This window comes from Magnolia sinica, chromosome 1 (genome assembly GCF_029962835.1).
Source record: "Magnolia sinica isolate HGM2019 chromosome 1, MsV1, whole genome shotgun sequence".
Lineage (NCBI taxonomy): Eukaryota > Viridiplantae > Streptophyta > Magnoliopsida > Magnoliales > Magnoliaceae > Magnolia > Magnolia sinica.
The window spans coordinates 134,994,098-135,020,437 of NC_080573.1; the positions used below are offsets into that span (position 1 = coordinate 134,994,098).

The 26,340-nt window shown below is 42.5% G+C and overlaps 1 protein-coding gene across 3 annotated transcripts in view; it reads right to left on the reverse strand.

Annotated features, from left to right (window-relative positions):
- The window catches only part of LOC131218967 (protein PIN-LIKES 3-like), a 55,159-nt gene that overhangs the window by 13,868 nt on the left and 14,951 nt on the right, over nucleotides 1-26,340 (reverse strand). The window lies entirely within an intron of this gene.

Consider the following 26,340-nt stretch of genomic DNA (forward strand, 5'->3'; position numbering starts at 1 on the left):
TCGGGAAGTTACCTTGCATGATTCAAGGACACAACTCGAATCAGAGTCCTATCTTATCCAGTTGGTAAGAGGAGATTTGTCATATCTCTGAACTTCTCATGAATCTAATCATCAATAAATAAGAGTGGTGAAATTTTGGAAGCAATTCCTCACCTAACCATGCCCAGGAGATAAGGTAAACAACATCAATTTACTAAACCCACAACCAATCATAAGAAAATTGTGAAAGTTAGGAAGGATTCTATCACCCAACCATGCCTAGGAGACGATGGTAAACAACAGGTCCTCCTAAATTCACAATCTCATAATGAAGAGAACATACTCAAAGCTATTGCAGATCTACTGTAATTTGAGTCACAATTAACCATTAAAAGCTGAAAGTATATCTTATAATCAAACTAGTATCAATGAGAGTTCAACAAAACATAAATAAAAACAAAGTAAACGTCTTAATCACGCTACAAGCTTCACTTCTTAGCCCTTCCTAAGAGGCTTAGCCAATCATAGGCATGATCAACTAAAATCTCTTAAAAAATTATAATAAAAACAGTTAAGAAAAGAGAGATAAAAACTCTGATGAAGATAGCCACTCCACTCTCTCTCTCTCTCTCTCTCTCTCTCTCTCTCTCTCTTCTTCACGTCTTTACGATCACTCCTTCCCTTGATGATGCCTTTACGACTGCTCACATCCAAGGACACCCTTCTCTCTCTCTCTCTCTCTCTCTTTTATAGCAGTAGGAAATAGGTCGGTGGGAGGTTTCGCAGCCAGCTGTGTGCACAACGAAAGCGCAAAAGAGTTGTGTTTGAATTAGTTTTCGAGACGGTGAACATCTCGATCTCTTGATTCAGACTTCATGGTGGGGGTCAAGGCCCCCTTCCTGAACTTTTGGATAGTCTAGAACTTGCATCTGACCGTGTCCCTGATCGTACAATGGCCCATGGAGGACCGGACATCCGGACACGTGTAAACCTTACGCACCTTGCGCTGAGATGCCGATGGGCCCCACAGTGATGTTTTCGGTGAAATCCACCCCGTCCACTGAATTCCTGGCGAAAAACCAGTTGGAAAGGGGTGGTTTTGGTCGAGTTTAGTACAACCCACTATATCATCATCCCGCCGTTCATCCTGCGTTTGATGACGATCTGCGTATGTACACGTGGATGGGACCAAAAGGTCAGCATGGTTGTAGTCGTGGCCATCCGCTGTATTGAATGAACGTCTCGAATCGTCCGAATGAACGATCATGGTGGCCCATTGACCACCACAGCGGACACATGTCCGTGCATTACATGAAAGTGGAGAGCCCGCTCCGGTTTCGTCGAGTCAGCGGCAGGTTGAACGGACTCTCAGTTCGGTGCACGTGCTCTGTATGTGCGCAGATCCCCTTGTGGGATCCATCGTGATGTTCGTGAGAAATCCGCTCCGTCCATCTGTTTTGCCACCTCATTTAAGGGGTTGAGATCAAAATTGAGGCATATCCAGATATCAGGTAGGCCCCAGATCAGTGTTTTATGGGCTGATCTGTCCGTTGGGCCACTTCCACAAGGATCCAATGATTGAAATTTGATGTGTACGGTTAATTTAGAGTTCTCAAGCCAGATATAAAGTTTCGAGCCAAACGGATGGTGGGAACCCTGTGATTTTGTATTCAGGACGACTTTCAAGCTTTTTAAAATTCAATTGCTTGATTTTCTCAGATCTTTGGCATGTAAATTCTTCAATCTTGGTCCCTTGGGATCCACCCCTTGCCTTGGTGATTTTTTAGCGTTAAATCAATGCCTTTAGTACCAATTTTCAGTCTAAGCTCCTAAATTCACCTTGCAACACAAACATAATTAAAATAAGATGTTAAAAAGTATCATGTTCATAAAATCAGATAATAACTGGGTCTAATATGTAATATATGACCCTCAACACAATCCCCAACCAGCATTTTGCTAGTCCTGAGCAAAGTATGCAAAAATTATTTTAAGAATTACGGGACAATTTCTATAAACCTAAGTAATTTTTGAAAAGCAATAGGATTCTAAGATATCTCAATGTTGGGCATTACCTTCTCCTAAACTCAAGTGCATAATAAACTTCATGGCTAAGTTCAAAGTATTAATCCATCGATTAGAACAATTTTAAACATTGAGTTCCATGGGTGTATAGTGCAACCTAAACTTTTCACAATCAAAGGTTCAATTCTCTATTTCTTGATAACATTGATAATAAAAAAAGCATTTAAGATAACCATAACCTAAACCAAAACTTGCCTTATAGTTCAACTTTTTATTCTTCCAGCATTTGATTTTTCCATCGATGGCTTTCACGCTATGTCAACCTTTTTAAAGATCTTTAATAGGTAGCTCTTTTCGACTATAACTATTTTTCAACTGGATATTCTCTTTCTCTCTTCTTCTTTTTTTATAAAAATTTTTATTTTTAATTCCTCTTATTGAACATGATGGACAAATTCCCCAGGTTGGTTCCTTCCATGCTTAATAATCATCAAGTTATCAATTCAATATCAAACTGAAACCTTAATGTGTAAGCTAGATGTGACACGTGAAATCATGACTTAATCGATGTTTAAAACTTCTAATCATATATTAATATTTTGAATTTAACTGTGAAAGCTAACGGATAACTAAATCCAAGAGTCATAAATTACCAACATTACGTATCTTATCCTTCTAAATCAAAGATGACCGTTAAAAACTTTGAATTCACAAAAATTTCCAGAAAAAATTTAAAAAAAAAATTCAGAATTTTGTTCAAGACCAAGAAAATACCGATTAAGTAACCTTATCTCCCATCCCCAACCTAAAATCTACATTATCCTCAATCTAAAAGATATAAGCATGCAATGCATGTGAGACAACAAAGTAACTAAGGAATCAAGAGACTTTTTCCATAGAGATCTCAGTATGAAAGTGGGTCAGCACAAGAGTGAAACCAACAAAAAGCAAACTATCCTAGAGCAACTAGAAAGCAAACTATCCTAACGACATAAAACCGACTATCCTAGAACGACATAGAGCAAACTACCCTAGTCCTATGAAAGTAGGGAAACAGCTATTCAGTCATGTCGCAAGGTTCCTCTTCTGGCCAATATCTTGATAAATTTCTCAGTAGGTTTCTCAACAAGATTATCCAAAAGCCTTTTTTGCAATAGGCTTGAATGCCCTAGAGCATGAAATTCCAGAGAAATCTATAAACCTCATCAAAAAATTGTCGTTGCATCGCTTGAGGTATCCAAAGTATATATAATTCACCTGTGATAGAAAAAGTTGCATTGATAGTATTTCATGACGAATCAGAGACTACATATAGATATAATTCACAAAAATTCTCAGCAGATGATGTAGTCTCAACACATTCTGAAGTTTCAGACTTCGGTTCAATTTTCAGCTTTTCCTCCTTTAACGGTAAGCATTCAAGATATATGGAGGGAAGGATTTCAGAGTAAGGATTCTCTCAGTCCGTGACAACCATCGAGGTATTGTCTTTTAAGACATCCACTATTTCTTTTATCATAGGATCATTTGAATCTGCAAAGTGTGCCAAGCAATCATCCAAAGAGTTGAGAAATTCAGTTGAGAGTGACTCATTTTTCTCATTGAAGCTTGGGATGATCTGCCCAAGGACTCCATCGTTTCTGGAAGTGGATGGACACATGCTCTCTTGCTTTTGCCCTCCACAGACAAGTTGAGGATCAATAAGCGACGCATTGATGTGAAAACTTTATTCATCGGTACCATCCAGTAGAGGCATTGTATTATCAAGGGTTGACAACTTAGATGATGGCCTTAACTGAATGGTTTCAATTCCCAGAGTCATATCGAGTGACTCGTCCATCTCCCGAATCATATCATCATTCAGTTTAGGGGAGTGGTCCAAACATGCATCATAAAGGTTGGAAGGTTCAGGTGAAAGTGGTTCATCCTCCATGTTTAAATTGGTCATGTTAGATAGGTGGAATAAATCACTATGGTTGACAACTTCCTGAACCTCTTGATCATTAATATGGGGCCAAACTTGAGATTGAATCCCAATACTCATCATCGTCCAATTCAGTGCTATATACACTTGGGATGTGATCACATTCCTCACATTCTATTCTTAAATTGGGTTGAGGTTCGAATAAACTAACCTCCTCCTCATCATTAATTGTGTCATGTGAGTGAGGTGTGTCAATATCATTATATTTGAAAACTAACAATGTCTCTTGATTATTCATTTGGACCGTCATCGAGATCGACTCATCGAGAAATTAAGTCATTTGCTCATTAATGGATTCTAATTCCTTATTCCAAATTCCAGAGTTCTCCATAAGCAAGTTAGGATCACTCTCCTCGTATTGTATTTTTGGATGGAGTTGTGGCTGGGACGAACTAGCCTCCACTATCTCATCGTAAGTAGGGAATCCAAAGGAGTAATGAACAAAATCAATTAGCGGTTCATCTCTCCAATGTGTCGAGTTGAAATCATTTTTCTTGCACTGTATTTGTAATTTGGGTTGCGGTTGGGATGAACTAGTCTCCATTAGCCTATCGATCCGTGATTCAAGTGCTTCTAATAATTTTCTCATGTCAATAAAATAGTCTGTGTAACTCTGAGGTGACTCTTCTTGGCTTGTTTCTAGTCGAAATTCAAAAGTGGCTGATCCAAGAGGGTTTTCACCATGATGTTTTACTGACTCAATTTCGTAATATTTCTATTTCCACTGATTATAACATACGGGTCATAGGTCGGGAGTTGATACACATCATCATTCCAATAATCACGTACTGTTTTCTTAACTCGTGGAGCGCAATTATTTTCCTGCCTACAATCACCAAAGGACTTCTTAATTGGTGGAGCATCATATTCCGATTGGCTCTCGAAGATATTTTCAGAAATTTTTTGAGGCATAGGTTGTTTTCTATCATAATCATCATACGTTCCTTCCTAAGATCCATAAGCTATCTCGGCATACTGATGTGCCCACTCATGCATGGTGAAACCCTAACTCTGAATCTAATCCTAAAAATAAAAGAAAAATCCTACAGCGATAAGAGATCTAGAAATAGAAAGAAAGAGAATTAGAAAGAAGGTACCAACTTGGAAGGGTCTATGTTAGAATCCTACAAAAGAAAATAAAACAAATCAGTTTCTAAAACTTTAAAAAAAAAAAAAAGTTCTAAACTTAAAAATAGAAAACTAAGTTTCTAAAAATAAAAGGAATTCTAGAATTAGAAAGTTTCTAAAAAGATAAAACAAATCCTAATATAGAAATAGAAAGGAAGAAACATTAGAAAGAGATTACCAAATCAAAAGTTTCTATGTTAGGATCCTACAAAACATGAAAGTTAGGTTAGTTTCTAAAATGAACAAAAAAATCTTAATCCTAAAAATTGAAAAAGTAGAAAATAAAAACCCTAATCTTAAACTAATTCCAAAACTAGTTAATCTCAGAAAAACGTAACCATCAATTCCTAGCAACAGTGCCAAAAACTTGTTCACACTCCAAGTATAGGGTTGCGATGTAGTAATGATCTCGGTAAGACGAGGTCGAATCCAGAGGGTCTGAACCTTGTACGTAATCTGAAAGTAACTAAAACTAGAACTAGAATAAGATGTAATCTAAATCAGGGAGAATTAAGAGAATAATTATGAATTTAATTAACTAAAATTTATAAAATTTAAAGGTAGGAAACTAGGGTGCCAAGGATCCACTTGTAGCAATTAGGAAGTTACCTTGCATGATTCAAGGACACAACTGGAATCAGAGTCCTATCTTATCCAGTTGGTAAGAAGAGATTTGTTAGATCTCTGAACTTCTCATGGATCTAATCATCAATAGATAAAGTGGTGAAAATTTAAAAGTGATTCCGTCACCTAACCATGCACAGGAGACAAGGCAAACAATAGTAATTTACCAAACCCACAACCAATCATAAGAGAATTATGAAAGTTAGGAAGGATTCTATCACCCAACCATGCCTAGGAGACGATGATGAACAACAGGGCCTCCTAAATTCACAATCTCATAATGAAAAGAACATACTTAAAGCTATTGCAGATCTACTATAATTTAATTCACAATAAACTATTAAAAGCTGAAAGTATATCTTATAATCAAACTAGTATCAATGAGAGTTCAACAAAACATAAATAAAAACAAAGTAAACGTCCCAATCACGCTACAAGCTTCACCTCTTAGCCCTAGCTAAGAGGTTTAGCCAATCATAGGCATGATCAACTAAAATCTCTTAAAAAATTATAATAAAAATAGTTAAGAAAAGAGAGATAAAAACTCTGATGAAGACAGCCATTCCACGCTCTCTCTCTCTCTCTCTCTCTCTCTCTCTCTCTCTCTCTCTTCTTCACATCTTCACGATCACTCCTTCCCTTGATGATGCCTCCACGGCTGCTCACGTTCAAGGATACCCTTCTCATGTCTTCTCTCTCTATTTTATAGTAGCAGGAAATAGGTCGGTGGGAGGTTTTGTAGCCATCTGTGTGCGTAGTGAAAGCGCGAAAGAGCTGTGTTTGAACCGATTTTCGAGATGGTGAACGTCTTAATCTCTTGATTCAGACTTCATGGTGGGAGTCAAGGCCCCCTTCCTGAACGTTTGGACTGTTTGGATCTGTCCCTGATCGTACAATGGCCCACGAAGGACCAGAATCCGGACGCGCGTAAACCTTACACACCTGCGCTAAGATGTTCGGTGGGCCCCACAGTGATGTTTTCGGTGAAATCCACCTCATCCATTGAATTCCTGGCGAAAAACCAATCAGGAAGGGGTGGTTTTAGTTGAGTTTAGTTGCGGCACACTATCAAATCGTCCCTCTATTCATCCTGCATTTGACGGTGATCTGCGTGTGTATGCGTGCATGGGACCAAAAGGTCAGCATGGTTGTGGTCATGGCCATCCCCTGGATTGAATGAACGTCTCGGATCGTCCGAATGGATGATCATGGTGGCCCACTGACCACCATAGCAGACGTATGTCCGTGCGTTGCACAAAAGCGAAGAGCCTGCTCGGGTTTCATCGGGTCAGCAACAGGTTGACAGGACTCTAGGTCCGGTGCACGTCTAGTGCACGTGCACTGTATGCGCGCAGATCCCCCTATGGGGTCCATCGTGATGTTCGTGAGAAATCCGCTACGTCCATCTATTTTGCCACCTCATTTAAGGGGTTGACACTAAAATTGAAGCAAATTCAGATATCAAGTGGGCCCTAGATTAGTGTTTTATGGGCTAATCTGTCCATTGGGCCACTTCCACAAGGATCCAATGGTTGTATGGTTAATTTAGGGTCTTCAGGCCATATATAAAGTTTTGAGCCAAACGGATGGTGGGAACCCTGTGATCTTGTATTTAGGACGACTTTCATGCCTCTTGAAATTCAATTGCTTGAATTTTCAAGTCGCGATACAATGCGGTCTTCGTCTACCACTTCAGGAGGTCGTTCGTCGTCTCCTAGGTAACCTCGGCATGGCTCTGAGACAAGTTACCCCGAATGGGTGGAGGGACCTATTCAGCTGCACAGTTTTGTGGGCTGAGATGGAGGAGCCTGATCTAAGCGTGGAGGAGTTCCTCCATCTATACCAAGTACGGTCGAACCCTTAGCAGCCCAGCTGGTACTACTTCTCCTCCTGGCAGAATACTGGCAGGGCTATGTTAACCGACCCTCCGTCCTTTAATAAAAACTGGAGGGATCAGTGGTTCTGGGCCTTTGGTCGTTGGAAAACGGCTAAGTCAGGACCCTTTATGCCCTTTGTTCCCTGAGCCTTCTTCAAGGCAGGTAATTCGAATAATACTATGCTTGTCTCTTTAGTTGGTTGAGTCCTCTCTTTGCGTCTTCTGACTGTCTGCACTTTACTTTTCAGTCGTCCCTAAGCGGCCGTCGAAGCTCGGCCCTGGTTCCATAGCTTGGATCCGGGATCTGCGAGCTCTGAGCCCAGAGAGGAGATCTTGGAGAAGGCTTCTCCAACCAGAGCATCTTCTTCAGTCGAGCTTGGACGTGGCTTTGACAGGTAGCCGACGATCTAAACTTGAGAATTTTTTATTTTTACTTTGTAGTGATGATGATTTTGTTGACATATCACTCTTAATTTTGATGCAGAGATGTCTGAGGCTCAGCATCCTCTCCATCCTCCCTCCAAAGTCAGAGCTCCTCCTTGGGCGACTCTCGGGCTTCGATGAAGCAGAAGACGTCCTCCAAGGATAAGGGGAAGGCTACCCCTCCTCACCCGACCATCATAGAGGTCGTGGACGATGGAACGAAGGTGGCGAAGGGGGTTCCTCTTGAGCCTCGAGAGGGTCCCGAGCCAGGACCTGTTGCAGAGCAGGTCCCCCCGAGGAGGGAAGAGGAGGAGCCTCCCAAAGTGGAGGCAGCTGAGGAAGAGAGAGGGTGCTTCCTTCGGCATGTCAAGGGGATCCTCCCCTGGGCGAGTCGTCAGGGGGTCGAGGAGGAATTTGTTGGCCTCTTCGAGTCATCCTCCATGGAGCGAACGCTCACCAAGATGACGACGACGACGCTCCTTGAGGTAAGAGCGTGACCGTCGCTGTTTCTTGCTCGTTCGGCTTCTTACTTCGATACTGACCCTTTTTTTATGTAGTTCGCGCTGTGTGCGCTGAAGGCCCAAGTCAAGCTAGCCAGGGCCAACAGGTGGGCAGGAGAAGTAGAGGCTCAAGCGGCCTCTGCAGTGACTGAGTTAGGAGCGACAAAGACCGCTCTAGAGGAGTCTACAGCGGAGAGAGCCTGCCTGGCCTCGCGATTGGAAGAGGCCAGAGTGGCATATCACCGGTGCCACGTGGAGCTCGTGGAGACATGCGACATGGTTAACCGAATTAGAGCGGAGACCAAGGCTGCTCTCGTCATTGCTCGGAGAGAGGTCGTGGCTAAATATTCGTCATCCCAGGAACACTCTCTTTCGCCAAGGTTACACCGAGTGCGTGAGGGGGATGAAGGAGAGCTTTCCCGAGCTCGACCTCTCTGGCTTCGACGAGGGTGAATCGGGATCCGATGGTCCGGGCGACGTGGATGCCACCGAGGCAACTCCCGAGGCGGTTTCTGATGCGGCAGTTGAGCCTTTAAGTTAGCAGCAAAATTCCTTTCTGCTCTCTTTTTTAACTTCAGGCACTTTAAGCACGCCGAGCGCCCAAGGATCTCAGATGAAGAGAGCGTCGTCTTGTATTATATATTTTATTTTTTACCAATGTAATACCGATGTACATGCTGATGTAACTTTTCAATCTAATCAATGAAAACTTCTTCATATAAACTTTTGCATTCAATTGTCTGATTTATATAGTTATAAATTTGTGCATGTTTAGCTCGAGCAATGGTCATCCATATACCGACTTAGGGATAATAAACCTTGAGATGGTCAGCATTCCATGGATGGGATAATAGTTGAGTCAATCGGGAGCACTATTTGGACGTCTGTTTCGTCGATGCTCAACTTAACTATGAACTCGATCGGGATGGACCTATGAATTTCATCTTCGTCAACTGTGGTGAGCCTCGATAGTAGATTGGCTTTGAAGTTCTCAACTCACGGGATTTGGACGACGGTGCAATGTTAAAAACTGCTGATCAATTTTTTAACTTCATGCAGATAGGCTTTCAGTCTCTCTTTTCTAGTCTAATAAATATCGACTATCTGGCTAGTTGTGAATCGTTGTATACGTTGAGATGGGTGGCCCCCAAACTAACTGTCAGGTAAAGTCCGAGGAGCAAAGCTTCATATTCTGTTGTGTTGTTAGAGGCTTGAAATCCAAATCTCAAGGCATACTGCATGTACATGCGATCAGGAGTTTCCAAGACGACCCCTGCCTCGCTTGCCTTGGAGTTGGATGAGGCATGAACATAAAGGTGCCAATGGGTAGGGTCGGGAAGGGGAGTGGACTTCAACTGTTTCTGATTTTGCTGAGTGGCTGACCCATCAGGTGATTCTGTTTGTTTAGGGTCCGCTGCAGTTGGCTCGGATTGCTGTGTGACTTCAACAATGAAATCGACCACGACTTAGCCTTTTATCGCGACCCTGAGCTTGTATTGGATGTCGAACTCACTCAGTTCGATTGCCCACGTAGTGAGATGGCCTGAGGCTTCTGGCTTCTGGAGTATTTATCGCAATAGTTGATCGCTTAGAACGATAATCGAATGAGCTTTGAAGTATAGACGCAAGCGTCGGGAAGAGGTGACCAGCGCTAGGGCCACTTTTTTCAAGATTAGATATCTCATTTCTGTTGAGACAAGTGCTTTGCTGACGTAGTAGACTGAGAACTGTATTCCTTCGTGTTTGCGAACTAGGGCCGAGCTTATAGTTATGTCGGATAATAGTTGCTGAAAGGCTACCTCGCATTCGTCTGTCCAGTCTACCATCTGCCAACCCTTTAATTGCTTGAAGAAGGGAAAACATTTATCTGTGGCTCGGGACACAAAGCGATTGAGCACAGCGACCCTTTTAGTTTGCCTATAGATGTCCTTGATCGTTTTTGGCGAGTCCATGTTGAGCAAGGCCTGGATCTTCTTGGGGTTTGCCTTGATCCCTCACTGACTCACCAGAAAATTGAGAAACTTGCCAGAGCTTACGCCGAATGCGCATTTACTCGGGTTCAGTTTCATTTGTTATTTTTGGAGGATGAGGAACATCTCCTTAAGGTCGGCTATATGATTTGTAGCTTTAAAACTTGTGATGAGCATGTCGTCGATGTATACTTCCATCATTCACCGTATTTGGCAGGCAAACATTTTGTTGACCAGCCTCTAACAGGTCGCCCTTGTGTTCTTTAAACAAAATGGTATTATTCAGTAACAATAAAGACCTTTGTTGGTGTCAAAGGTGGTTTTTGATTTATCAGATGGGTGCATTACAATCTAGTTATACCCTGAGTAAACATCCATGAAATTAAGTAATTTGTGTCCAGCAGTACTGTCGATCAATTGGTCGATCCTAGCAAGAGAGAAACTATCTTTGGGGCAAGCTTTGTTTAGGTTAGTATAGTTTACACATACCCGCTGCTTTCCATTGGCCTTTTTGACTAGTACGATATTGACTACTCAATCAGGGTAATACACTTCTTTGAGAAACTTGGCCTTGAGGAGCTTGCTGACCTCTTCCTTAATTACAGTGTACCTTTCGAAGCCGAGGGCACGCCGATTCTGTCGGATTAGCTTGCAGATTGGATCGATGTTGAGGCGGTGGGTCAATTCCTGGCATGTCTTCGTGAGACCATGCAAAGACATCTGCATATCGACGCAACAGAGCTATCAGTTTGTCCTTTAATGGTGACGTTAAGGATGACCCTACCTGTACAGTCTTGGAGGCGTCAGATTCATCGAGTGGTATCTGAAGGAGGTCTTTGATCGGCTAGCCGCGCTCGAGAGATTCGTCGTGCAGGTCCAATGTCTCAATCGTCACTACTTCAGATGGAGCTTTTAGTGCTGCGGCGTAACATTGTCGGGCATCTTGCTGATCTCCTTTGATGATTCCGACTCTAGACTCATTCGAAAACTTCATTGACAGATGATAGGTTGAGACTATAGCTCAGAGAATGCACAATGAAGGCCGCTTGAGAATAGCATTGTAGACTGGAGCTTGGTCAACGATCAGGAAGTTAACCAAATAGCATTGTAGACTGGAGCTTGGTCAACGATCAGGAAGTTAACCATGATAGTTGCTTGGTTCAAGGCATTTCTGGTAGTGAGGGGGAGCTGAATGACTCCCTCTGGGAGGATCTGTCCACCTGAGAATCCGATCAAGGGAGTTCATACTGGTCGTAACATAGACCGTTTAATATTCATCTTGTCGAACGCCTGAGTGAATAGTACATCGGTGGATGATACTTTGTCCACGAGGACCCTGAATAACTTGTGGTTTGTAATGGTGACGGAGATAACCAAGGCGTCATCATGTGGGTGATGGATGCCCCGTGCGTCTTCTTCTGTGAACGTTACACTGTACTTCTCTAATTTCCTTTCATTTGCGGGTTAGGCTAGGATCATGACCTCGGATTCAGGCCGATTAAGGCTCCTCGCATGAATTGTTCAAGCATTCTTCGAGTCACCTCCACCCTTGTGACCACCGATAATGGTTCGGATTTCTTCGGTCGGTCGGTTATCACTTGGGCGTTTTTCTGCTATCACGGCCCTATCAGTTTTCGAGGCCACATACTCGCTGAGATGACCTTCATGAATGAGCCTTTTAATCTCTTGCTTTAGATTGTAGTAGTCACTCGTATTGTGTCCATAATCACGGTGGAAATGACAATACTTGTTCTTGCTTTGTCGGTCCGGATTACCTCGGAGTTTGTTCGGCCAATTAACGAAACATTCACCTTTTATTTCCATCAGGACTTGCTCCCGAGGTTTATTGAGCAGGGTGTATGTGGCAAACTTATTGTCGGGTTGTTTGCCCGACCTGCGTTCATCCTGTGGTTGATCGTCCTTCTATTTTTTTACTGACGTTGGCCGAGTCACCCTATTTCTTCGTTGACTCTTTTGCCGAGGTATTTCTGTTTTGGGCTGCTTCTCGTAAGATCCTGAATTCCTTGGCACAGGTGTATTTCTGCGATTGGTTCATGAACTCGGCCAATGTGGACAGAGGGTTCTTATATAGGGAGAAGAGAAAGGGTTTATCTCTTAATCCCTGCATGATGGCATTTAGGGATGTTTCGTCTGAATGCTTCCGAACCTGTAAGGCTTCAAGGTTAAAGCATCTGATGTAGTCCTTGAGAAGTTCTCCTTCTTTTTGAACTATATTGTTTAGATGTGCTGACACTTTAAGCTTCTTCTTTTCCTCGATGAAGTTTGTGATGAACGCATCGCTGAGTTCGGCGAACGAACTGATGGACCTTGGCTTTAGTTGTTTGAACTAGAGCCGAGCAGTGTCGGACAGGTTAAGCGAAAAGGCTTGGTACATAATTGCATTTGAGGCATCGTGCAACTCCATATAGGTCCGGAAGGACTCTACATGCTCAGTTGGGTCGGCCTTCCCGGTGTAGAGCGCGATCTGCAGCAGGCGAAACCTGTCCGGTAGTTGAGCCAGCATTATGTCAGCTTTGAATTGGGATTCTGTCTCCTCCTTTCCAGAAGGGTTCACTAAATGATTTTGCTTCATATTCGCAATCTATCTCTGCAGGTTTTGGATTTCGATCTTCCATGGCTCCTCGCTATCCGCAGTTCCCTCGGCCGGTGGTCGGTTGCATCTCCTCCGATCTATTTCATGTCGAAGGTGGGAAGCAGGCAACAGGACAATCCTCGAAACATGAGTCGGAGCTGACTCAGCCGAATCCTGATGTTGGCTCGACTGAGGAGCTACTCGTGGGGCAGAAGGCCGTGGGTTGGTGAACTAACGAGCGTCACTCAACCATCCTTCCCTCTGGTTGGGTTCCTGCACTTTCTAAGACTGCATTTGCTCCAGCATCTGCCTCATGTAATCCAGGTTGGATTTGATATCTTTTTCACATGCATTACGCCGGCCGTTCCCACGGTTCCGTTGGGTGCGCCTAGTCGAACCAGAAGTTGCCTGGCGGGTTGAGGAGCCCTGACAACTCTCCTGCCACTCTGGCTAGTCCATGGATTGTAGGGCGTGACTGGTCGCCGGCACGGTCGCGATCGGGACCAGGGGGGTTGGACTTTCTTTTTTCCTCTCATCATGACAGGTTCTGTAGTGTTTTTGGTAGAGCGAAAATGACTTACAATGTCGTTTTCCACAGACGACGCCAAACTGTTGATGAAGTTTCCAGCTCACCCCTTTATGGTACTTGAACATTTGCACAGGAAGAGGACAAAGGAGACCCTAGCTTACGCAGGGGACCCTCCGATGCCAAAGTCAGGCCTGGAATATGGGTCTAATAATTTGATAAGGGCTTAGGGGTGAGAATGTGTGTGTACCTTTCACCTTTAGGCATTTCTTATTTATAGGGGAGATGTGATCCCATGAACTTGGGATACTTCCCTGGTTTGTAGGAGATTTGATCCTTATCCAAGCCGATCCCAAGATTTTCGATCTCCCAGATTTTCGGGATCGGAAGTTATCTTCCGAGGATCTCAGAACACGGATCTTTAATATCGAGCCGACTCCTCGGCTCAGCTTTGAATGAGATATAATGTCGAGTTACGCTAATCGATTTGCTCACCGATCAAGTTGTGGTTTGCTGAAGATGGCCGACCCATGACCGACCTAGCGGGTAAACCGGACTAGGGTTGGGCCAAGATCTGATTGACCTATGCCTTGGCTAACCTGTGCATTGGGTCAACATTATGTGCCCTTGGAGGCCTCAGCTCTAGGCTTAGCGCCTATTGGTCTCCTTGGAGGCCTCGACTCTTGGCTCGACGCCTATTGGCTCTTGGCTTGGGACATGTGGGCCTCGGTCAGGCTCGACGCCTAGTGAGTCCAGGCCATGTCAGTAGAATTGGTCCATTCTATAAACCAATCTATTGTCTTGTCATATTTTTTCCCCAACAGACGGCATAGGTATAACACATACATATGATAAAACTCCCAACTTAGAACGTGCAAGGAATACCTGTGGAGTCTTGTAAGACACGGATTTCCTGCAAAAGCTCTTGGCATTAAATTCTGGATGTGTGACAAAAAATGAGGCAAATCCAAAACTCAAGCGGAGCATGTAGAGGGAAAATTGGATAAACAAATGCCAAATGTTGAAATCTTCATGGGCTCCACCTTGATATTTATATGCCATCCAAACTATTTATAAGGTCATTACCACCGGGATGATGTGAAAACACAAAAGATTTAGCCTGATACAAACTTTTGTAGCCATGCAAATGTTTCAATGGTTGTCATTGAATCCCATTGTTTCCTCTCGTGTGGCCCACTTGAATTTTGGATCAGCCTCATTTATGGTCGCATGTCCTAAAATTATCTTGTAAAATGAATGGACGGGGTGGATTTCTCACAAATATCAGGTGGGCCCCGCCTAACATCCTAATGCAAGAACTTAGGAAATCTGCATCCATTGCTTCTCATTGTAACACATCATTGTCAATGACATGAGTTTACAAACGCACAGATTTTCTCTCTCCAGAATAGATTGAGCACTACACAACATGACTTTTAATGTGTGGAGTTTTCTGTGCCCACCTTGATTTATATATTAGATCCACAATGTTCATTAATTTTTCCAGATCACTCTAGAGCATGAGGAAAGAAATGAGACAAATCGAAACTCCATTGGAACATGCCACTAAAGCAGTGGGGATTGAACAAACTATTGTTGAAACCGTCATAAGGGCTAATTATGATATTTATTTACCATTTAACCTATTCATAAGGTCACACGGAGCTGAATTAAGGTAAAACACAAATATTAGCTTGATCAAAGCTTCCTGTGACCCTATGAAGTTTGCAATAGTAGGAGTCCAATTCCTATTGTTCATTGTAGTGTGGTCCACTTGATATATGGATTTGCCTTGTTTTTGGGCTCATATCCTGAAATGATTTTTAAAAAATGGATGGACAATGTAGACCTAAGAAATAAGTCATGGTGGGCCCATGTAAATTTCACGTGTCAAGAAATTCTTGCTTGCCGTGAGCACAGTCCAAGAAGAGAGAAGGGAATTGAAAGTGTTAGCATGTGGAGCTTCCATTGCCAGGGAATTGAAACTGTTGGCATGTGGAACTTTCATAGCCCCTATCAGGATTATCATGATGTCTGTGTCCAATACACACCATCCATCCATTTTTCTATATAATTTTAAGATATGAGACTCAAAATGAGGTATCTCGGTCTCAGGTGAGCCACACTATAAGAAACAGTTGGAAATTAGATGTCTATTGTTGAAAACTTTTTGGGGCCATAGAAGGCTTTGATCTAGATGACATTTGTGTTTTCCTTTTGTCAAGGTCCGTTTGACCTTATGAAGAGGTTAGATGACAAATAAATCCTATGGTGGACATTAGGAAGGTTTCGATGATAATTGTTCAATCCCTTCTACTTTGTGTGGTATGGTCCATTTGAGATTTGGATGTGCCTCGTCCTTTAGAGTGATATGGACAAATTGATGTACAGTGTAGATTTAAGATATAAATCATGGTTGGGTGAGAAGAGTTCCACACATTAAAAATTGTGTTGTGTAGTATGCCATGAATGAGGAGATCAGTCTGTAATTTTGTTCAACATTAGCGGTCGGCAACATGGTTAACTTAGAAGTCAGTTTTATCATTTTTAGAAAATACAGATTTTAAATCATATAAAACACTAAATCATTAGATGCCACACATTGGAATGACTACGGTGCCGAGCATAAGCTTGTTAATTTAAATATTTTTAAATTGGATGATTATAGGTCAATGACCCTAATGGTGGGCAATTATATGAAAAAACCTTCTTTTTTAAAAAAACTTAATTTTAGCAAACGAGCTTATGAGCCAGAACAAAAGAACTAACTCTTATTTAAAAAGCTTTTATTAGATTGGAGTACTAGAGATGCCAAAGAGCCTTTATTCTATTATTACCGGCCGATACAAATAATTTCTTTTATTGTTTTATTTCTATTGTTTTACATTTATTACGTTACTATGTCGTATTTTTATTCACTTTCTACAGAGAGGCCCACCAGGTGGTCATTCGTAATCATATCCTTAATCACCAGACGTGTGTGATTGACATTGAGTCTCTAATCACGTTACTTTCCCAATAATAAATCTGCTGATTGTGTGTTTCTTATTCTGTGTAGCTTTTTTATTTTTCCCTCTCCTCTCTCTCTCCCAAATCTTACACTAATGTCTTCTTTCCTGCGTTGAAAAAGGTGGGCCACATGATCCAAACTAACCTGGGACTAAAATGTGACCAGTCTAGTAATTAGATAGCCACACCCACATGTATGTATGACATATCCAATCCGTCCATCAGATGGCCAGCATCATGTTCGCCATGCTTCAAAAATTTCAGGCAGATCAAAAAAAAAATAGGCCACACCCTTTTAAATAGTGATAATTAAACACCCACTGTTGAAACGTTCTTACAAGTGAAAAATGGACAGCAAGTGAGGTCCACCCTGATATACATGTTCTACATCCACTCTGTCCACAAGATGGCCCACGCCAATTTATGCTAGTGACCCAAAAATCAGGTAGGCCACACTATTTGGAAACGGTGGGGATTATACACCGTCCATTCATTTTTATACATTATTCTAATGTTTTGTCCATAAATGAGGCGGATTAAAATCTCGGATGGATTACAAGAGCCAAATCATTTATATAGTGGGGTCTATTGTGAACATACATACCTCAAAATATAGATGTAACTCAGAAGGAGAACACGTATAGAGATCACCAGTTAAACCTGACTGCTGCTTTGATGCTGACTTCTCTTTACACTCTACCGTTAAAAGTTTCTCATCTCCTTAATTTAACGGAGGATGGAGAGTTGGATGCATCTTTTTAATTTTAAGGAGTAGAAATAACGTCTACCCAAAGCACAACGCAATGTGCGTACGTTTTAAACGGCGCACGGACTAGAAGATGCATATTTTCTGCGAAAATATTGGGAAGACGTTTGAGTCTTGAAAACCTAAGTGAGGTCCACCGTGATGTTTGTGCAAAATCCACCCCACCCATCAGTTTTGTGAGCTCATTTTAAGACATGAGACTAAAAATAAACCAAACCCAATACTCAAGTGGGCCAAAAACATGAGGATTGAACGTCCACAATTGAAATATTCGTGGGGCCACTTGAGTCTTGGATCATAGTATTTTTAGTTCCATGTCTTTAAATGAGCTCACAAAAAAGATGGACGGGTGGATTTCGCACAAACATTACTTTGGCCCTACCTAGTTTCATGGGCAGCAACTTCCCACCGAAAGTTCAGCAGGGAATTCCGTCTGGATCAGCACCATCTCCCTTTAGGAGGAAATGGCTTGGCCAATCATCCTGCCACTAGCCAATGGCTAGTAGTTGGTCCTCTGTGGGCCTTCCGTGATGTATATGTCTCATCCATGCTGTCCATCCATTTTAAAAGATAATTTGAGGGTCTAAATAAAAAATGAAGTATATCCAAACCTCAAGTGGACTTCACCATGGGAAACAGTGTGAATTGAAATTATACCATTGAAAATTTCTTTGGGGCCGCAGAAGTTTTGGATCAATCTGTTATTTGTGTTTTCCTTTTATTCACGTATGTGTGATCTTACAAATAGGTTGGACGACAAATAAATATCACTGTGGGGCCTACCAACGTTTCAACGGTAGAAGTCATTATTCCCACTGTTTCCTGTGGTGTGGTCCACTTGAGCACTGGAAATGTTTCAATTTTCGGCTCAACTACTAAAATTATCTGGAAAAACGGATATACGGCATGGATAACCCATACACATTCACAGTGGGCCCAGCTGAGTTTACTCAGTATGATAAAAGTGTAACAATCCGATTTTAGAGCCATAGAGGACGCATTACAGGTTGACTAGCGAGTCGGCTACTGTAGTGACGTCACCAAGTTCTGTGGGCCCACTATGATGCATGTGTTATATCCACACCGTTCATCCATTTTTAGATATCATTTTAGTATGTGAACCAAAGAATGAGGCAAATAAAAATCTGTAGTGGACCCACCAAAAAAAACAGTGGGGAGAGTGATTCCCACCGTTGAAACTATCCTAAGGCCCATCATGATGTTTATTTGAAATCCAACCTGTTCAAAAGTTAAAAAAGATATGAAATAAGGGAAAACACAGATATCAGCTTGATCTAAAACTTTCGTATCCTTTAGAAGTTTTTAGTCGTGGGCATCACTGTCCCATTGTTTTCTGCGCTGGGGTCCACTTGAGCTTTGGATTTAACTCGTTTTCTTTTTGGATATTGCCCTAAAATGATCTCTCCAAATGGATGGAAAGTGTGGATACAAAACATATATTATGGTGGGCCCACGGAACATGCTGACGTCACTTCAGTTGCTAGTCTCGCTATTCAAACCTGTAAGTACCTAATCCGCGCCCGAGCCGGAGCATGACTCGGATTTCCTGCTAAAGGCTTTCGCAGGAAGTTCATTCGCTGAAATTAGGTGGGGCCCACTGTGATGTTGGTAAGAAATCCTCCCCGTCCATCTTATGAGTTCATTTTAGGACATGTCACCAAAAATGAACCGTATCCAAAACTCAAGTGAGCCAAAAATGTGATAATTAAATGTCCACAGTTGAAATATTTGTGGTGCTACAGAAGTTTTGATTCATGCTAATATTTTTGTTTTCAGTTCATCCCAGTAGAAATTACGTTATTAACGGTATGGATGGCATCTAAACATCACTGTTGAACCCAGGAAGGTTTCAACGGTAGGAATTTCCCTAACCACATTTTCCTTTAGTACGGCTAACTCAAGCTTTGGATACGGTTCATTTTTGACAACTTATCCTAAAATGAACTCACAAAATGGATGGACGGTGAGGATTTCTAACAAACATCACAGTGGGCCCCACCTAAGTTCCCCTGCCAAAGGCTTTCGCACCGCCACCGACTTGGAAACGGATTGGCTACTCCCCGCCACCAGCCCGGTGGCTGGTGGTCGGTGCTTTGTGGGCCCCACCAAGATGTATGTATTTCATCCCTTCCGTTCATCCATTTTTACATATCATTTTAGAATTTGCACCAAAAATGGATGGGATATAAATATAATATGGACCACACTGCAAGAAAACAATAGTGATTGGATATCCACCATTAAAATCATCATAAGGCACATTGTACTGTTTATTTGACATCCAATCTGTTGATTAGGTCATACAGACCTAGATGAAGGGAAAAAAAAAAAAAAAAACAAAGATCTGCTTGATCCAAAACTTTTATGGCTCCTAAAAATTTTTTAATGGTCGACGTTCATTCAACACTATCTCCTGTAATGTGGTTCCCTTTATATTGGAATATACCTCATTTTTTTCGTCTCATATCATAAAATGATATAGAAAAATATATGGACGGCATGGATGAAATACATACATGAAATACATACATCATGGTGAGGCCCACAGAGCAGCAACCACCGGCCATTGTCTGGTGGTAGAGGAAGTAGCTAATATGTTTCCGCAAGACTCCTACTGAAGTGTCGTCACTGGTTATATGGCTTCCATCATGATGTGTGTTTTGTATCCACACTATGAATTGTATCCACACTATCCATCCATTTTTTCATATCATTTTAGATTATAATAGATTTTAAAAAAGGCATATCTACGTGTCAAGTGGACCACACCATAGGAAATGGTGCTAAGGATGGCTACCATTGAAACCTTTTTAGGGTCCACTATATTGTTTATTTGCCATCCAACCTGTTGATATGGTCATATACACCTAGATGAAGTGAAAAAAAGTAAGTATCATCTTAATCAAAAACTTTTGTGGCCCCCAAGAATTTCTCAATGGTAGGAATTTAATCCCCACTTTGTGGTCCATTTGAGCCTTGGATTTTCATTATTTTTAGCGTCATACTCTAAAATGATATGTATAAATGGATGGACGGTGTGGATAGAATTCATATATCTTGTTGGCCCCTTAGTGGCCCATCAAAGCCTCGTTCGTCTCATCTCCCATCCAACCATTGCATCCGTAACGTCCCGGTTTTCAGAACCTGAGACTCGTTCCAGAAACCTGAGACTTAATAAATCAGAGAACTAGTGGAAGTATCAAAATCAGATTGTGATAGCATAAGTAAGCATGGATAATATCATAAAATCTGAATATTTGGCCCACTCAACTGGGGGCCATAGTACAAAATTTTAAGAGTATCAATGTATCAAATCAAACATAAGAGAATTACTACTACTGATTAAGCCCAAAGTAATCGGTCACTTCTTGCTACGACTCGTCTTCGTAATATCCATCTTCAGGCTCCACCATCGCGCCATCAGGGCCATCCTCTCTGTCTACACATGTGTACTCTGTATGGTTGGATATTTGATGAATGAGTGACTAGCTCAGTGTGAATTTTTCTCAAGATTACACACCGCCGCCTTAGCAAACATAGTTTAAAGAAAAACAAGAAAATAATCCAAAACAGGCAAAATGCAGTCTTATTAAAATGCATGGATGTATGAATGCACATCGACCCAGGGATGTATCTAGTCGGACTTGGGCTTGTCACCCATGCATATGACCGGTCACCAGTGTAGCATAACTCATACATCATGGTGACCAAGTCATTAAATAAGTCGATGGTCAATGGTCTGGGAGCTAGTAAAACGATACCCTGATAAGCCTAGGGCACGTGCTACAACATCTAAAATTAGCTACCCTTCATCGCCAATATGCTATGAATGCATGATTAGTCAAACCATTATTATTACATTTATAATTAGTTAATTTAAGTATCTCAATGGTTACTACGGGGGGCTCATCACCCAGCGTAGGCCGATAGTTCGAGCATAGTATCCTATGACCACCATCCCCGACTCATGAGGTATTCCACCTTAGGATACTTAAACAGGACCCCTCCACAATTAGTTGATCAAAATATAATTCAAGTCAGGGGTCCCATTTCTCACATCATCAATCTAATTGCATCCCAAGTGTGGCCCACATGTAATAGTGAAATTTTTCCACTTGAAATATTGTGAGTTGAATTCTGTGGGCTACTCATGTCAATTATTTAACATGTAAAGGCATATGATAATATTTGCATTTGTGAAGAGGTATTATGAAACCACAGTATGAACTATTAAGCAAATTAATACTAAAGCATGAGAATTCAGTGATCATTACATATTAACATCACTCATGGATTATTAATCAACATGAGTGCATAGCATGTAATGTAATTCAACAGTGAATTGAGATAGAGTACTTTATGGAACTTAGTAATTTACAACAACTATTAGGATTATGGACTAGCGATGGTAGTCTAACATACACCATGGTTAACTACCTTAGAGATGGAAAGCCTAAGGGAAAAAATCATCACCTTGTAGGATTGTATTACTGTTCTTGGTCCACGTTCCCTTGCGTACCTTGCGGCCCAAATCACGCAAGCAACCTCCTAAGGTTATAGTCTGCAGTAGTCAAAATTCCCAAGGTCAATGCATTGAAGCCACGTGGGTTTGAAAGGTCCCATGAATAAGGCTAGTTGGGCCTGCCTTAGAGTCACCAGGCCCACCAAGTTTTGGTCTAACAAGTGGCCCCAATATGGGCCTGGAATCCATTCATAGATAAGGCCCGAACTGGGCCAGGTTTGGCCCAGCCTACGTTGTGTAATCAAGGCCCAAAAAATGCTACCTAGAGGTGGCCCAGGAACTGGGTTGCCCCCAAGCCCCGCGGCCCACTAAAGTTTGGCCCAGGGGACTTCATGGTGCGGCCCACCTGCCTTATGCAGGGTGCGGCCCACCAGATTTAAGCGTGGTGCGGCCCACCTAATCTACATAGGATGCGGCCCACCTGCAGTAGCGTGTAGCCCACCTGTGTGTGGCTGGGCTGTTAGTCTGGCCCACCTGCTGGCAGCATGCAGGCCATCTCTATGGCCCATCTAGGTTGGTTTCGGGATGAGATTGAAGGCCCAACCGAGTGATTGGTGTCGGCCCAGTTTTAAGATTGAAACCGAGTTTGATCTCAATCTAGACGAAAGTCTGCTTTCAATCTGTTTCAAGGCCCATATAGAGGCCCAGTTGAAGGCTGTTTCTAGCCCTCCACATGGCCCAATTACAGGTCATCTTCTGCTCGATGCATGGCCAGGTCTCGGCCTGCTGCATGGCCTGCTCTCGGTCAAAACCTCGGCCCATCTGAAGTTGTTTTTCAGTCCCACATCATAGCCTGATAATAAGCTGTTTCCTGCCCGAATCAGAGCTTGATCGTGGGTCAGCCAGAGGAGGTTTCCAAGGCTCGATCAAAGGCTTGTTTCAGCCCCATGTGCGGCCCACTACCGGTCCTAGCTCCACTCATATTTACGGCCCAACAAGAGTCTGATTCCAGCCCAATTCAAACCCATTTACAGGCCATTCTTAGTTCACTTCAGAGCCCATATAGGGGCTCGTTTTCTGCCACATTTCCGGCCCAACCGAGGGCCTTTCCTCACTTGGATTATGGCTAGACTTTTGGCCCAAAACACAACCATTATTTGGCCTGGTTTCCGTCCAAAACTGAGCTACTACTTAGCCTGGTTTCGGCCCAAAGCTCAGCCATTATTTGGCCTGTTGAAGCCTGGTTTTCTGGTCCGCTTACACAGCCGGAAAGGCTGGGTTTCAGCCCGTTTACACAGCCATGGTGAACGCTAGAACTGCGCCTTGATTTTCTCTGACTGTAACTCCAACAGCTAGGTGCTGTTGGAATGAAGAAATGAGATGAGGTAAGCTATTACCTGGCCGGTTAGGTCGACTCAACACACCCATAGCTACAGCAATGGGCGCTTATTGGAAAAAAAAGAAACCGACCCATTTTAGCAAGATTTTTTGGCCACAAGGAACTAACTGATGTGACCAGGGCCTTACCTAATGGGTTCTTGATCTCGTAACTCGGTGAGACAACAACTCTACTCGACCGAGTCGAGCTGGGTAGCTCCGACTCGCTCACTCACTCTCTCTCTCTCTCTCTCTCTATCTCTCTTTTCTCCTTTCTCTCTGGTGCGAATCCCGATGGCAATAGTGCCCTATTTATATGCAGGGGAGAGAGAGCTCCAACGGTTAGAAAGAAACAGCGCTTGCAAGGCACACCGCTGAGAATTGGCTGTGCATGGGGCCAAGCTAATCCTAGGGATGGATTGCTGATGCCTTGGCCTACCATAAAAGTAAATTTTTAGGCTTGGTGGGGCCCATCTTGTGATCAGGTTCGGGTGGGTTATTGGAGAAGATGATCTGGCCATTAATAGCAGATCACTTCCTCATGTATTTCGACATGATCTAGTCCGTTTGAGCGGACCAAATGGGACCTCTGATCACCATGGGGCCCGCTTTTTGGACCCCAAATGTCAGTTTCAGTTCATCTCACGAGAAAGTCTGGTTCTTACCACTTTCTCATGAGATAAGATGTTCTTTTCTCTCGTACCACCTCCCAAGAAAAGGTTAGGATTGCCTCACGTGGCTCAAGGAACGGCCAGGGGCATGCCAGCATCCATTTCCCAGAAGGGAAACTCCACTTTTTTGTTTTTCTTATGTAGACCCTTGTTTGGCTGTTTTTAGAATGGGAGAGTGTGACTCTGCCAGGAAAATGGATGGTTGGGATGGCACGATCCGGCCGATCGTGGGCCGCCCATGCAGCCACAGATTGGTCTCACATCTCAGATCCTAGCTACACGCCAACTTCTGGACGGTCCCGTCCCAGATTCCTCGTCCCTATGCACAGACAGACCCCACGAGCAAGATGGATGGCTCGGATCATTCGGATAGTGCCTGGGGTGGGCCACTTAGGAGGCTACAGATCATCAGTTTCAAATTGCACGTTAGCGGGAAGAAAATCTGATTTTTTTTCATTTTGGTTTGGTCAAAGCCGATTTGACCAACTTCCTTTGTCCAGTGCACGAGTACACGAGGTGCACACGCACTCTGTGTGGGGTCCACTGTGATGGTTACGTCAAATCTACTCCGTCCACTTGTCTTGGGGTCCCCACTTAGGGGTCCTATCCCATTTTGGGGCGGGGCCGAGGCCTAGGTGGGCCGTATCACATGTCTCAGGCTCTATTTAGCCTAATATATGCTGATCCGATGGCTGGATTGGTTCGGTACTTAAATTCAATGGCTAATTATGAATTTAAGACAGTGGTGCTTGGTTGGCCATCCACTAGCCTTCGAAGATCGATCGTTAGAGTACTGCTACAACTAGTTGATTTAGAAGCTATTCTGACTTAAAGTGCTTGATCGAGGTTTGTAACGCCCCGACTTTTCAGGACCCGAGTATATGACCCATTTCCCAAAAACCCGAGTGTTAACCTAAGAACAGCCAAATTTCATATATAATCTTTTTCTTTTATCAGAGTTAGCAGATAAGCGTAGGATGGACAAGTCAGCATAAGAAATTTTTTTTATTTATATTTAGAATACAAGAGGTTGTCCATAATGACTTATACAAACCAATGTCTCCATGCTAACATTACAAGATTTACATACATGAGAAATATATAAAAGCATATAAACGAAAGCCGTAAGATCGCGCAGCTTCCTTGGCAGGTATAATCACGAATCCTTAACCACCGAGATGGCTCCTTATCAGTCTAAACCTGCATATCACTTAAGCCACTTATGCTACTTGTACGGTTATATATTTGATGGATGAGTGGCCAACTCAGTGTAAATTTTCCTAAAGATTACACACCGCCACATTAAGTAAGCATAGTTATAAAACAACAAGGCAATCAAAATAACATATGATGCAGTCTTTTAAATACATAGATGCATGAATACACATCGCCCTGGGGATGTACATCTATGCAAAAATTGGGCTCGTCACTCATGCAATCATCGACCTGGGAAAATCATCCAGTCAGAATAGGGGTCGATAGTCGATAATTTGGGAGCTAGCGAAACGATACCCTAACAACTCTAGGGCACGTGCTACAGCATCCAAAATTAGTCATCCGTCATCGCCAAATATGCTATGAATGCATGATTAGCCAACCGTTATTAATCCAGTTACAATCAGCCAATTTAAGTAACTCAAAGGTCACTATGGGGGGCTCGTCACCCAGCGTAGGCCGACAGCTCGAGCATAGTGTCCCATGACCACCATCCTCAGCTCATGAGATTACCATCTTAGGATGTTTAATGGAAACCTGTCGACTAGTGGCCAATCATATTACAATATATGGGGCTTACAATCGCATGGTTGCACGATACAAAACATCGAACCTATATAGGGCAAATATCAGAATAAAGCTATATAGGGTGATATCGAAACAAGCCACATAGGCAGATATCAAAATAAGCCACATAGGGTGAGTATCAAAACCATGCGATAAAAGACCATCCTTGAAAACCATTGGACAGAAAAACCTTTAATGGTAGGCCCACATCAATAATCCATCTAGACCACCACTCAAAAACCACTAGATCGAAGGTCCATTGCAATCACCGTCAATCGAGTTACATTCCTAAGTATGGGTGTACATTTATAAGTAGGGGTTTCCTACTGATGTACTAGTTTAAGTTTCATAAGCAATCCACAAATAATTCATGAACAAATATACAGGATGAACATTAAGTAGGCAAATTTCCACCAGCTAACACATGTGATTATGAGAGAGAGATATCAATTATAAATTTAAGTAAAAACTATAACTTAAGATAATGGAAAGATGAAAAGCTCAAGGGGAAGAATCATCACCTTATATTTTGAACCGCCTACCTATGTTGCTAGAGAATGTGTGTTTCCTTAGAATCAAAGCTTATCATGAATTATAAAGTTATATTGTTAGATTCAAGCTTTA